This window comes from Triticum aestivum, chromosome 3A (assembly GCF_018294505.1).
Source record: "Triticum aestivum cultivar Chinese Spring chromosome 3A, IWGSC CS RefSeq v2.1, whole genome shotgun sequence".
In the NCBI taxonomy this organism is placed as follows: Eukaryota; Viridiplantae; Streptophyta; class Magnoliopsida; order Poales; family Poaceae; genus Triticum; species Triticum aestivum.
In genome coordinates, this window is record NC_057800.1 from 272,361,069 (window position 1) to 272,372,824 (window position 11,756).

An 11,756-nucleotide genomic window follows, 5' to 3' on the forward strand; every position below is an offset into this window, starting at 1 on the left:
TTACATAAGAAGGAATCTTCGGTCGCCAAGCTTGCCTTCCACGCCAAGTAGAGTCCAATCCAGACACGGTCAGTCTTCGGTCTTCATGTCTTCACAGCCCATCAGTCCGGCCCATGGATAACAGGCCGGACGTCCGAGGACCCCTTAGTCCAGGACTCCCTCAATGGGTTATCGGAACCAAACCAAAACCCGATAGCTTAATGGCGACCCGTTACCGTGGATCCCACGTGTCGGTTACCCTTAGTGAAAGCACTTCCATGACGCTCCATTTATCGTCATGGAAGTGGACACTTCCATGATGATAATTTTGGTATTGTCATGCAACACTTCTACAACAACACAGTGATGACTATCTTGATTTTGTCATAAAATTGTCATGGATGTACATGCATGATAGAAAACGTGACCTACTATGATAAACACGTATCATCATGGAAGTGTATTTTTTGTAGTGTGATTGAGGGATTTTCCTTTTTGTCTTGGTCTTGGAAAAGAAAAGAATAAAAGAAGCAAAAAGATTTTATAATGATCTTATGGAGAGTAATGTCTTCACATATAAGCAATATGATGAATAAAGTTTGTTGAAGGTTGAGAAACATAGTATTGGTCATTTTTGCAATTAATAGGAATTAATAAAGAAAGAGAGGTTTCACATATAAATACACTATCTTGGACATCTTTTATGATTGTGAGCACTCATTTAAATATTATATGCCAATAAGTTGATGTTGGACAAGGAAGACAACATAGTGAGTTATGTTTTCCTATATCCGAATAGAATTTATATTGTCATGGATCATCCAACATGTTGAGCTTTCTTCTCACCCTATGCTAGACGAATCTTTTGCGCCAAGTAGAGATACTACTTGTGGATCCAAAATCCATCACCCCAGTTTTACCATGAGAGTCCACTATATCTACCTATGGATTGCGTAAGATCCTTCAAGTAAGTTGTCATCGGTGCAAGCAATAAAAATTTCTCTCTAAATATGTGTGATCTTTTAGTGTGAATAAAATAAAGTTTATACGAACTTGTGATATGGAAGAAATTAAAGCGACAGACTGCATAATGAAGTTCTTTATCACAAGCGGCAATATAAAGTGACGTTCTTTTGCATTAAGATTTTGTGCATCCAACCTTAAAAGCGCATGACAACCTCTACTTCCCTCTGCGAAGGGCCTATCTTGTACTTTTACCTACAACCCTCATACAAGAGTCATGGTGATCTTAACCTTTCCTTTTTGCAGTTTTTCTTTTTGGCAATCACTATGTGTTGGTGAAATATCCAGATATATAAATCCACTCAGATGTAGGTTATCATAAAGTATTACTATTGACATTACCCTTGAGGTAAAAGGTTGGGACATGAAACTATAAGCCCCAATCTTTCTCTGTGTCCAATTGAGACTTTGATGTCGCACGTATCGCGTGAGTGTCAGCATTATGAAAGACTAAATGGTATTTGAGTATGTGGACTTGCTATAAAAATCTCTTACATTGACTCTTTCCGATGTTATGATAAACTACAATTGTTTCAATGACTGAGATCTTAGTTTGCTAGTTTTCAATAAAGTTTTTCCTTCATACTTTACCTTGTGAATGATTTATCACTTTGGCATGAGAAGTTATCTGACAATATGTTGCAGTTCTAAAGATGATCATGATGCCCTCATGTACGCATTTTTTTATCGACACCTCTATCTCTAAACATGTGTTCATGATTATCGATTTCGGCTTTCGCTTGAGGACAAGCGAGGTCTAAGCTTGGGGGAGTTGATATGTCCATTTTGCATCATGCTTTTATGTTAATATTTATCACATTATGATCTGTTATTACACATTATGGTACAATACTTATGCCTTTTCTCTCTTATTTTAGAAGATTTACATGAAGAGGGAGAATGCCGGCAACTAGAATTCTGGACCGAAAAGGAGCAAATGTGAGAGACCTATTCTGCATAACTCCAAAAGTCCTGAAAATTTATGAAGAAATATTTTCAAATATATAAGAATTATTGGGCGAAGAAACTACCAGAGGGGACCCACCAGGTGGCCACAAGCCTGGGGGCGTGCCCCCAGGGCTTGTGGCCCCCCTCACAGGTCTTCGGTGCCCATCTTGTGCTATATGAAGCATTTTTACCTAGAAAAAAAATTAGAAGAGAGCTTTCGGGATGAAGCACCGCCATCTCGAGTTGGAACCTAGGCAGAACTAATCTAGGGGTCCGGCGGAGCTTCTTCTGCCAGGGAAACTTCCCGCCCGGAGGGGGAAATCTAAGCCATCATCATCACCAACGATCCTCTCACTTAGGGAGGGTCAATATTCATCAACATCTTCACTAGCACCATCTCCTCCCAAACCTAGTTCATGTCTTGTATTCAATCTTTGTCGCAAAACCTCAGATTGGTACCTATGGTTTGCAAGTAGGGTTGATTACTCCTTGTAGTTAAAGCTAGTTGGTTTATTTGGTGGAAGATCATATGTTCAGATCCTAAATGATATTCAATACCCCTATGATCTTGAACATTAACATGCTTTGTGAGTAGTTACATTTGTTCGCAAGGACATGGGAGAAGTCTTGTTATTAGTAATCATGTAAATTTGGTATTGGTTCGATATTTTGATGAGATGTATGTTATCTTTCCTCTAGTGGTGTTATGTGAACATCGACTACATGATAGTTCATCGTGATTTGGGCCTAGGGGAAGGCATTGGGAAGTAATAAGTAGATGATGGGTTACTAGAGTGACAGAAGCTTAAACCCTAGTTTAAGTGTTGATTCGTAAGGGGCTGATTTGGATCCACATGTTTCATGCTATGGTTAGATTTATCTTAATTCTTCTTTCATAATTGCGGATGCTTGCGAGAGGGGTTAATAATAAGTGGGAGGCTTGTCCAAGTAAGGACAACACCCAAGCACTAGTCAACCCACATATCAAACTATCATAGTAACAAACGTAAATCATATGAGCATGATGAAAACTAACTTGACAACAATTTCCATGTGTCCTTGGGAGCGCTTTGCTTTATATAAGAGTTCGTCCAGGCTTATCCCTTGCTGTAAAAAGGATTGGGACACCTTGCTGTACCTTTGTTACACTTGTTACTTGTTCCCCATTACGAATTATCTTATCACAAAACTATCTGTTACCGATAATTTCAGTGCCTGCAGAAAATACCTTACTGAAAACCACTTGTCATTTCCTTCCCCTCCTTGTTGGGTTCGATACTCTTACTTACCGAAAGGACTATGATAGATCCCCTATACTTGTGGGTCATAGCCAAGCTTGGGGGAGATGCCCCGGTATCGTATCACCATCACTTTCATTACCTTTACCTATTTTAGTTTGATCTTTAGTTATTTCATGATTTAGTTGAATAAAAGTTTAGTATGATCTATTTCCAAGCTCTAGTTTCGTGATCCATCTATCTATTTAATTGAGTGAGAGTTATGTGACAAAGTTTAGTTCAAGTTTTTTGCTTCTTTACTTTTATGTTGCAAACAAAATAAAAGAAAATAACGAAAAAAATCATATGCTAATCTTATGGTAAGTAATGACATCACATAAGGAAAAGTATAAGTAGTAAAATTTGTTGAAAGTTGACAAACATAACATTGGTCAATGATGCAATTCATGAAATAATTAATACGGGAAGATTAGATTCACCTGCAAATACACTATCTTGGACATCTTTTATGATTGTGAGCCCCCATTAAATATTATATGCCAAAACTATTTACGTTGGACAAGGAAGACAACATAATGATTTCTGCTTGTTCACATTCACATAGAATTTATATTGTCATAAATCCTTCAACATGTGGTGCTTGCTACATATCCTTGCTATCCAAAATTCCGCACTAAGTAGATATATTACTTGGGCATCCAAAAACCTTAAACCCAAATTCATGTTTTGAGATTCCACCATACCTACCTATGGATTGAGTAAGATCCTTCAAGTAAGTTGTCATCGGTGCAATAAGGCAATAAAAATTACTTCTAAATGTGTTTGATCATTTTGTGTAGGAGAAATTAAGCGTTGTACAAACTTGTGATGGCAAAGTAATAAAAGCGACGGACTGCATAATAAAGGTTCCTATCGTAAGGGGAAATATAGCATGACGTTCTTTTGCATTAAGAGATTGTGCATATAAACCAATAAGCGCATGACAACCTCTGCTTCCCTCTACGAAGGGCCTATCCTTTACTTTTATATATATATACTTTTATGCAAGAGTCGAATTATTCTTCTCGAATGATGGTTGAGTATGTGGACTTCCCAAAAGGCTTCGATACGTGATCCTTCATGAAAATATGGTGAATTGTAGTTGCAAAGTTCACTGAGAACATAGTTTGTTGGTTTTCAATAAAGTTTATGCTTTTTACTTCGATGTTGTGATGAATTGTTACTTGTTCATGAGAAGTTCTATGATAAAGTTGTATGATAAAGTTTGTTGTTGTTATAATAATAAGCATGATGCTACTATGTTCGTATTTTGTTTTTATCGACAGCTCTCTCTCAAAACATGTGGACATGATTTTTAATTTTGGCTTTCACTTGAGGACAAGCGAGGTCTAATCTTGGGGGAGTTGATACATCCATTTTGCATCATGTTTTCCTACTTTTATTTATAGTGTTTTATGCATAATAATGCTTTATGTAGTAATTCTAATGACTCTTCTCTCATAATAAGCATGGTTTACACCAAGAGGGAGAATACCGGCAGCTGGAATTCTTGACCTGAAAAAGCTACGTAGGAGATACCTATTCTGCACATCTCGAAATGAGATGAAATTTCACGGAGAATTATTTTTGTATATTTCATAAATATTGGAGAAAAGAACTACCGGAGGGGGTGGACACCTGGTGCCCACAAGGCACTAGGGCACGCCAGGCCCCCCCAGGTGAACCCTGGTGGGTGGTGGGCAGCCTAGTCCACGTCCGGTGCCCATCTTCTTGTATATGAGGTCTTCTGAGCTAGAAAAAAGAGGACTTTAGGGACGAAGCGTGATGCGTCTGCAACGTATTTATAATTTTTGATTGTTCCATGCTATATATTATCTGTTTTGGATGTTTTATAATATTTTTGGGACTAACATATTAACCCAGAGCCCAGTGCCAGTTTCTGCTTTTCCCTTGTTTTTGAGTTTTACAGAAAAGGAATATCAAACGGAGTCCAAACGGTATAAAACTTTCATGATGTGTTTTCTTGGACGAGAAGACATCTAACAAACTTGGAGAGGGGGCCAGAAGATCCTCGAGGAGGCCACAAACCTCAGGGGCGCGCCCTAGGGGGCGCCCTGAGGGCTTGTGGGCCCCTTGGAGGCCCCCTAATCCTAATTCTAGCACTATAAATTCCCAAATATTCACAAATGACCAGAAGCATCCACCAAAATACTTTTATGTCGCCACAATCCTCTGTTTCCGCGAGATCTCATATTGGGGCCTTTTCCATCATCCTGCCGGAGGGAGATTCAATCACGGAGGGCATCTACATCAACTCTATTGCCCTTCTGATGAAGCGTGAGTAGTTTACCATAGACCTATGGGTCCATAGCTAGTAGTTAGACGGCTTCTTCTCTTTCTTTGATCTTCAATACAATGTTCTTGGAGTTCTATTTGATGTAATAATCTTTTGCGATGTGTTTGTAGAGTTTGATGAATTGTGGATTTATGATCAGATTATCTATGAATATTATTTGAGTCTTTACTGAATTCTTATATGCATGATTTGCTATCTTTGTATTTGTCTTCGAATTATCGATTTGGTTTGGCCAACTAGATTGGTATTTCTTGCAATGGTAGAGGTGCTTATTTTTGGGTTCAATCTTGTGGTGTCCACACCCAGTGACATAGTAGAGGTAGTGAGGCACTATTGTATTGTTGCCATCAAGGCTAAAAAGATGGGGTTTTCATCATATTGCTTGACTTTATCCCTCCACATCATGTCATCTTACTTAAGGCATTACTCTGTTCTTATGAAGTTAATACTCTAGATGCATGCTGGATAGTGGTTGATGTGTGGAGTAATAGTAGTAGATGCAGGCAGGAGTCAGTCTACTTGACACAGACGTGATGCCTATATTCATAATCATTGCCTTGGATATCGTCACAACTTTGCACTTTTCTATCAATTGCTCCACAGTAATTTGTTCTCCCACCATATTATTTTCCTTCAAGAGAGAAGCCTCCAGTGAAACCTATGGCCCCCGGGTCTATTTTCCATCATATATTTTTAGATCTATAAACCAAATATACAAAAATACCTTGTTGCAATTTATTCACATTTGATTTGTTCTATGTTTTAGTAATCTTTTATATCTATGTCTATCAGATCTCATCCTTGCAAATGACCATGAAGGGATTGGCAACCCCTTTATCGCGTTGGGTGCAAGTGTTTGATTGTTTGTGCAAGTGCATAGATAGGAGACTTGCGTGTACCTCCTACTGGATTGATACCTTGGTTCTAAAAACCGAGGGAAATACTTATCCCTACTTTGCTGCATCACCCTTCCCTCTTCAAGGGAAAAACCAACGCAAGCTCAAGAACTAGAAGAGCGCCGCCGTCTTGAGGCGGAACATGGGCAGGAGCACTTTTTCCCTCTGGCAGAGCGATTCCGCCAGGTGAACTTCCCTCCCGGAGGTGGAAATTGAAGCCATCGTCATCACCAACAACCCTCTCATCTTTGGGAGGCCAATCTCCATCAACATCTTCAACTACACCATCTCATCTCAAACCCTAGTTCATCTCTTCTGTTCAATCTTTGTACCGGAACCTCAGATTGGTACCTGTGGGTGACTCACTACTAGGAAAAAGGCTACTAGCAGCGCGGGTAAAATGGCTACTAGCAGCACGGGTACCTGCGCTGCTAGTATGGTGCTACAGCTAATAGTTAGTAGTAGCGTGGGTGCACACCCGCGCTACTACTAAAAAGTTAGTAGTAGCACTGGTGCACACCCGCTACTACTATTTGAACCCGCGCTACTACTATCAAAATAGTAGTAGCGCTTCTAGTATACTAGGTGCTAATACTATGCTAGATAGTAGTAGTGTGTAGTTTTCCCCAGCGCTACTACTAACAAATTAAAAAAAATTATGTGCATTACTCATAGATAGAAATCAGGGACACGTCTAGTGCAAAATAAATTAAACACACACAACCGAAGGTGGCTACCTTCCCTAGTGTTCCACCACCGGCCTAAACAGACTACTTCTCTACATGTATCTACCAAGGATCGAAGTTCACACGCCGGAGGACCCGAATCCTCCCTCACCCCAAAAGATGGCGTCGAGGTCCTCCACCTCGGCGACATCCGGCATCGTGATCACATGGACGATCATCCGTGCGGCGCGGTCGCTGGGCTTCACGTCAAAGTCCACCTCTAAGTGGTTGAAGAGCACGATGCCCACCAGGCTGTCGTAGTTAGTGTCAATCACACATACGACCACGTCGGGAAAGTGAAAACTTGTTAGTACACATCAGCGCTCAAATCCGGTATGGTATTTTCTTTCTTTTTAGCACATGCACATGCATCAATAGTAACAGCCTAAGTCTAGTCCTTACTGTTTGCACGGGACATGAAGAAGGCCAGGTCCCCTCTTTGTTGCACGAATGAATCAAAGGAAGACACTGCCACAAGACATGAAGAAGGCCGGGTCCCCTCCTTCTGTAAATAGCTCAAGTGCTTGAAGTTGCAAGGAATCTTAATACAATGAACTCATAGTAATGCATAATAAGAAGAAAAAAGAAAAACAAATCCTGAATCCTAAAGAAAAAGATCATTATGTGAGTCAAGATAATGTGGGTAACAGTACATTAATAAGAAAATGGGCTGAGATTTCTCAAATGACATTTGTTTCACCAACAATGATTAACGACGAGGCATGTAAGATTTAGCTGCGTAGCGTCAGCATATCCTCTAGTCCTTCCAAGAACTTGAAGACCAAGGTTCTAGCTTTCTCCCCACTGACTAGCACAAGTGCAACAACATTGTCGCTGTACATTAACCAAAGATCTGCTTTTCATAGGAACAGTAAAAGCTCTACTTAACCCAAGATTTGCAATTTTCAGTATCATCTTCTCCTTGTCAACCAATAGATTTTGGGGCTTTAAATCCCTATGACATCAAAGAGGAACAATGGTAAATCACATTAGCAACAATTGCAATATGTTGTATGGGCCGATAAATACAGCAACATAAATCAGAAAACAGAGGTCTAACCGATGAAGGACACCATGGCCATGGCAGTGTGCAATTCCTTTGCATAACTGATACAAAAAACTCTACAAGAAAGTAAAGAAAGTTGTCTATTAGCCAGAAACAGACCTATCAAAATTAAACTGGACTCTGCCATCTGCTATCCAATGAAAATTAACGATAGCATCCTCAAAATAAAGGCATGAAGATGAATTGATTCCAAAGCTAACAACAAATTAATCTGTACTTGAGTGTATGCAAAATAGAGAACGCCAGCAGCAGTCAACATTGAGTTTCAACCATTATACTAGCACTACTTAGTTCCTAATTTAGTCTCCTGCAACTAGGCTAGAGTAGTAGAGTTTGCATATTTTTTGACGAATTCAAACCAGCTACAAATTTACAGTGTAGTTCGCTCTGATTGCATATCAATGTTCTGCATGTTTCTGATGCAAAACTCAGAGTTCAGAATAGGCATATATGAGGAAGTGCAAAGTCCTCAAATCGATGGATAGGAGACTCAGCCGATGTAGGAACGGCAGAAAGCCAAGTGAGCAGGGCAAGGGCAAATCAGCCTCAAAACTAATTAAAATCGCTACCTTGATGACCAGAGTTGGGAGCGGCTTAGGGGCAGGCCCACAGCAGTATGCGTCGACAAACGTCTTGAGGTCAGTATCAAGGAACTCAAAGACGAGGTAGAGGACGGGCTTCCCTCCACCGCCAGCTCTGCCACCCTTGGTGGCCTGCTCAACTGCGAGGAGGCGGACGATGTAGAGGGAGATGGAGAGGAGGCGGAGGAGGGAGATGTCACGGAGCGTGGTGGTCGGGATCCCTTCGTCGTCTCGTCCATCTCCAGGCGGGTCTTCTTGAGCGCCCCCACCTGGCCCGTCGCCTTGTCCTACGCCTTGTACACCTTGCCGTAGGTGCCCTCCCCGACCTTTTCCATCTTCTCGTACTTCTCCATGATGCTTTCGATGGTCCGAGGTTGGCGTCGTCATCCTCGATGCGCCTTGTGTGATGGGGGCGGAGGGAGGAGGCGCAAACCCTAGGTGGCCTGCCGCAGCACCACCTCATACACCGCCTCGTCCATCGCCGTCCGCACCGCCACTAGGCTCTCCCTTGGGGCCGCCGCGCCACCCCACCTCCATGTCGTGGTGCGGTGCAGCCCGGGCTGGCCGTCGCGATGGGCCTTGTCGCCTGGGCGGTGGAGGAAGGCTGCGCGCGTGTGTGGCCACATGATGGAGGATCCCAGCATGGATTGGAGAAAGGGATAGATCCCATCGGCAGAGGAGATGAGAGGAGGTGGAGGGGATGTGAATCAGGGGTGGGTGGGGTGCGGGAGTGGGTGGACAGGGACGGTTGACGGGGTGGGGATGGGACTGAAAGGCTAGCGGTAGCGCAGGGTATCTCACTGGCGCTACAGATATCCACTTAGCAATAGCAATGGTTTAAAACCCACGCTACTACTACGGTCTATCCGCGGGGCACGGTCGAGAATATTTACTAATGTGTTATTTTTTGCAACGCACTACTAGTAAATAGTACTAGTAGCGCGGGTCATTATAGCACGCTAATAGTAAATAGTAGTAGCATGGGTAAATAAAGAGCGCTACTAGTAAGCGTCTATGTATAGGCTTTTCCCTAGTAGTGACTAGTAGTGTTGATTACTTCTTCTTCTACTTGGTTAGTATATGATTTATTTGGTGGAAGATTATATGTTCAGATCCATTATGCTATTTAATACCGCTACTGCAGGCTGGTCCAAACGCGACATCCAATCAGAGACCCTTCGATGAAACTCTGTGCCATGGATCAATCACAAACGGTGATGTAATAAAACCGTCAAAAAGATGCAAAATGTTTGCGATGGCGGTGACATCAAACATGGTTCATATTGGAGTTGTCTGTGCGATGCGCGGCAAATGGTTAATCCAGAAGAACTGTTTACGATGAGGCAGAACAATAGAAACGGGCAGCCAGATGAGGGTGTGTGCGATATACAACATACAGTTCACTAGGATGAATTGTGTGCGATTAGGAAACACAATAGAAACAGTTCAACTAAACAAGATGTGTGTGATACACGGCAAATAGGTCCGTAATCAGAAATGTGTGCGAAGATCAATAATAACACAAACGATTGCTGCTAATAAGCCGTGTTATTTGCTCTATCTACACAATAATAATATATATATAGTGTGTGTGTATATATATATAACTAAAATAAACATCCAATTACATAAGTTACTATAGATATCATTCGCACACACACCTCACAACTATATGCATTCTATACTAGGAGAAACGATCATCTACCTATCTACTTCTTGTGACGCTCCCGCCATTGATCTGTGGCTCGATCCCTCGTCTGGGCAGGAAGAAGACACTCCCTCATGTCCACGATCCGCATGTACATCTCGTAGCTTGTGTACGCGTCCTTGGTCGCGTACTTGAAGTGTTGTTCACCCAGTCTCGCATGCCAAACACGGTGGCAGGCATTCTTGTCCTTCTTGCTCTCATCCTTCATCTTCATGTAGTAGGGGCTGATGATGGCCGAGGCGAGGTCAACCAGGGAGTTCCATTTTGTTGTTGTCGTTGCCCAGACGTTGTAGTGGACCTGGATGTTGACAAGATTCTGGCATTTTGAGCCCGAAACGTTGAGCACTTTTAGATCGTTGGTGGTGTCCACCATAGTGAAACTGTAGCTGGAGCTTTTGATAAAACTGGATAAATGCTCGCAAGGCCTTGTGGCCAAGTGGTAGTGGTAGACGAGGACGTCATGTTGCACGCACAACTAGGTGACAACAACCTTCTGATCATGCCCGGCACGACCGATGGTGTACTCGAGGTCGAACCAAGCACTTGGTACTTGTCCTCGGCAAGCAACTCCTCCATAGTTTGGATGGAGCTATCCACTGAGACTGGCTCATTCGTGAACAACACCGAGAGGGCCTTCCCCCTCACGTGGATGTCCACTACGTGATGCATGGTGAACTGCCTAGTGTTGTCATCGTCGGCCGCTGGGAGCGCCATTGGAGCCACGGGGAGTGCCATTGGAACCGCTAGATGGCCTCTCTGTATGTGTTGTCATGGGTGTACTTATTGTGTTGTGTGGCGCGAGAGATGAAGGTAAATGGCCATAGGAATAAATGGGGGCCGGGCGGCCTGGATTCTCGGCACGTCCGCATGGCAGTTTTTGCAGCACGTAACTACATCATGGTGTCGTGCCCGGCGCAACCGCATGCACATGAACGTGCATGATAGTGTGCCGGCGCCAAACACTGGCAGTGCGTGTGGAGGGACGAGAGCAGAGTGCCTGGAGGGATGCGAGCAGAGTGTGCCACGGCTTCCTCAACCGCAACCAACCACACACATAGAGCAGTTGAACATGCAGGAAATGGTCATCTACAAGCCGACCGACAATTGCGTCCCTGCGTAGAGAGCGGCCATGTGCTACTACCACCGTCTTGGTCTATTAGTCCCCTTTATATTCTATGCCATATTTTGACCTCAAATTTAACCTACAAAATGTTAATGCATGTTACAAAAATTATA

General features: G+C 42.5%; 1 pseudogene; it reads right to left on the reverse strand.

The window, feature by feature from the left end:
• Positions 1-7,245: 7,245 nt before the first annotated feature.
• LOC123056901 (cyclin-dependent kinase B1-1-like) lies at positions 7,246-9,165 on the reverse strand (annotated as a pseudogene).
• Positions 9,166-11,756: the final 2,591 nt, after the last annotated feature.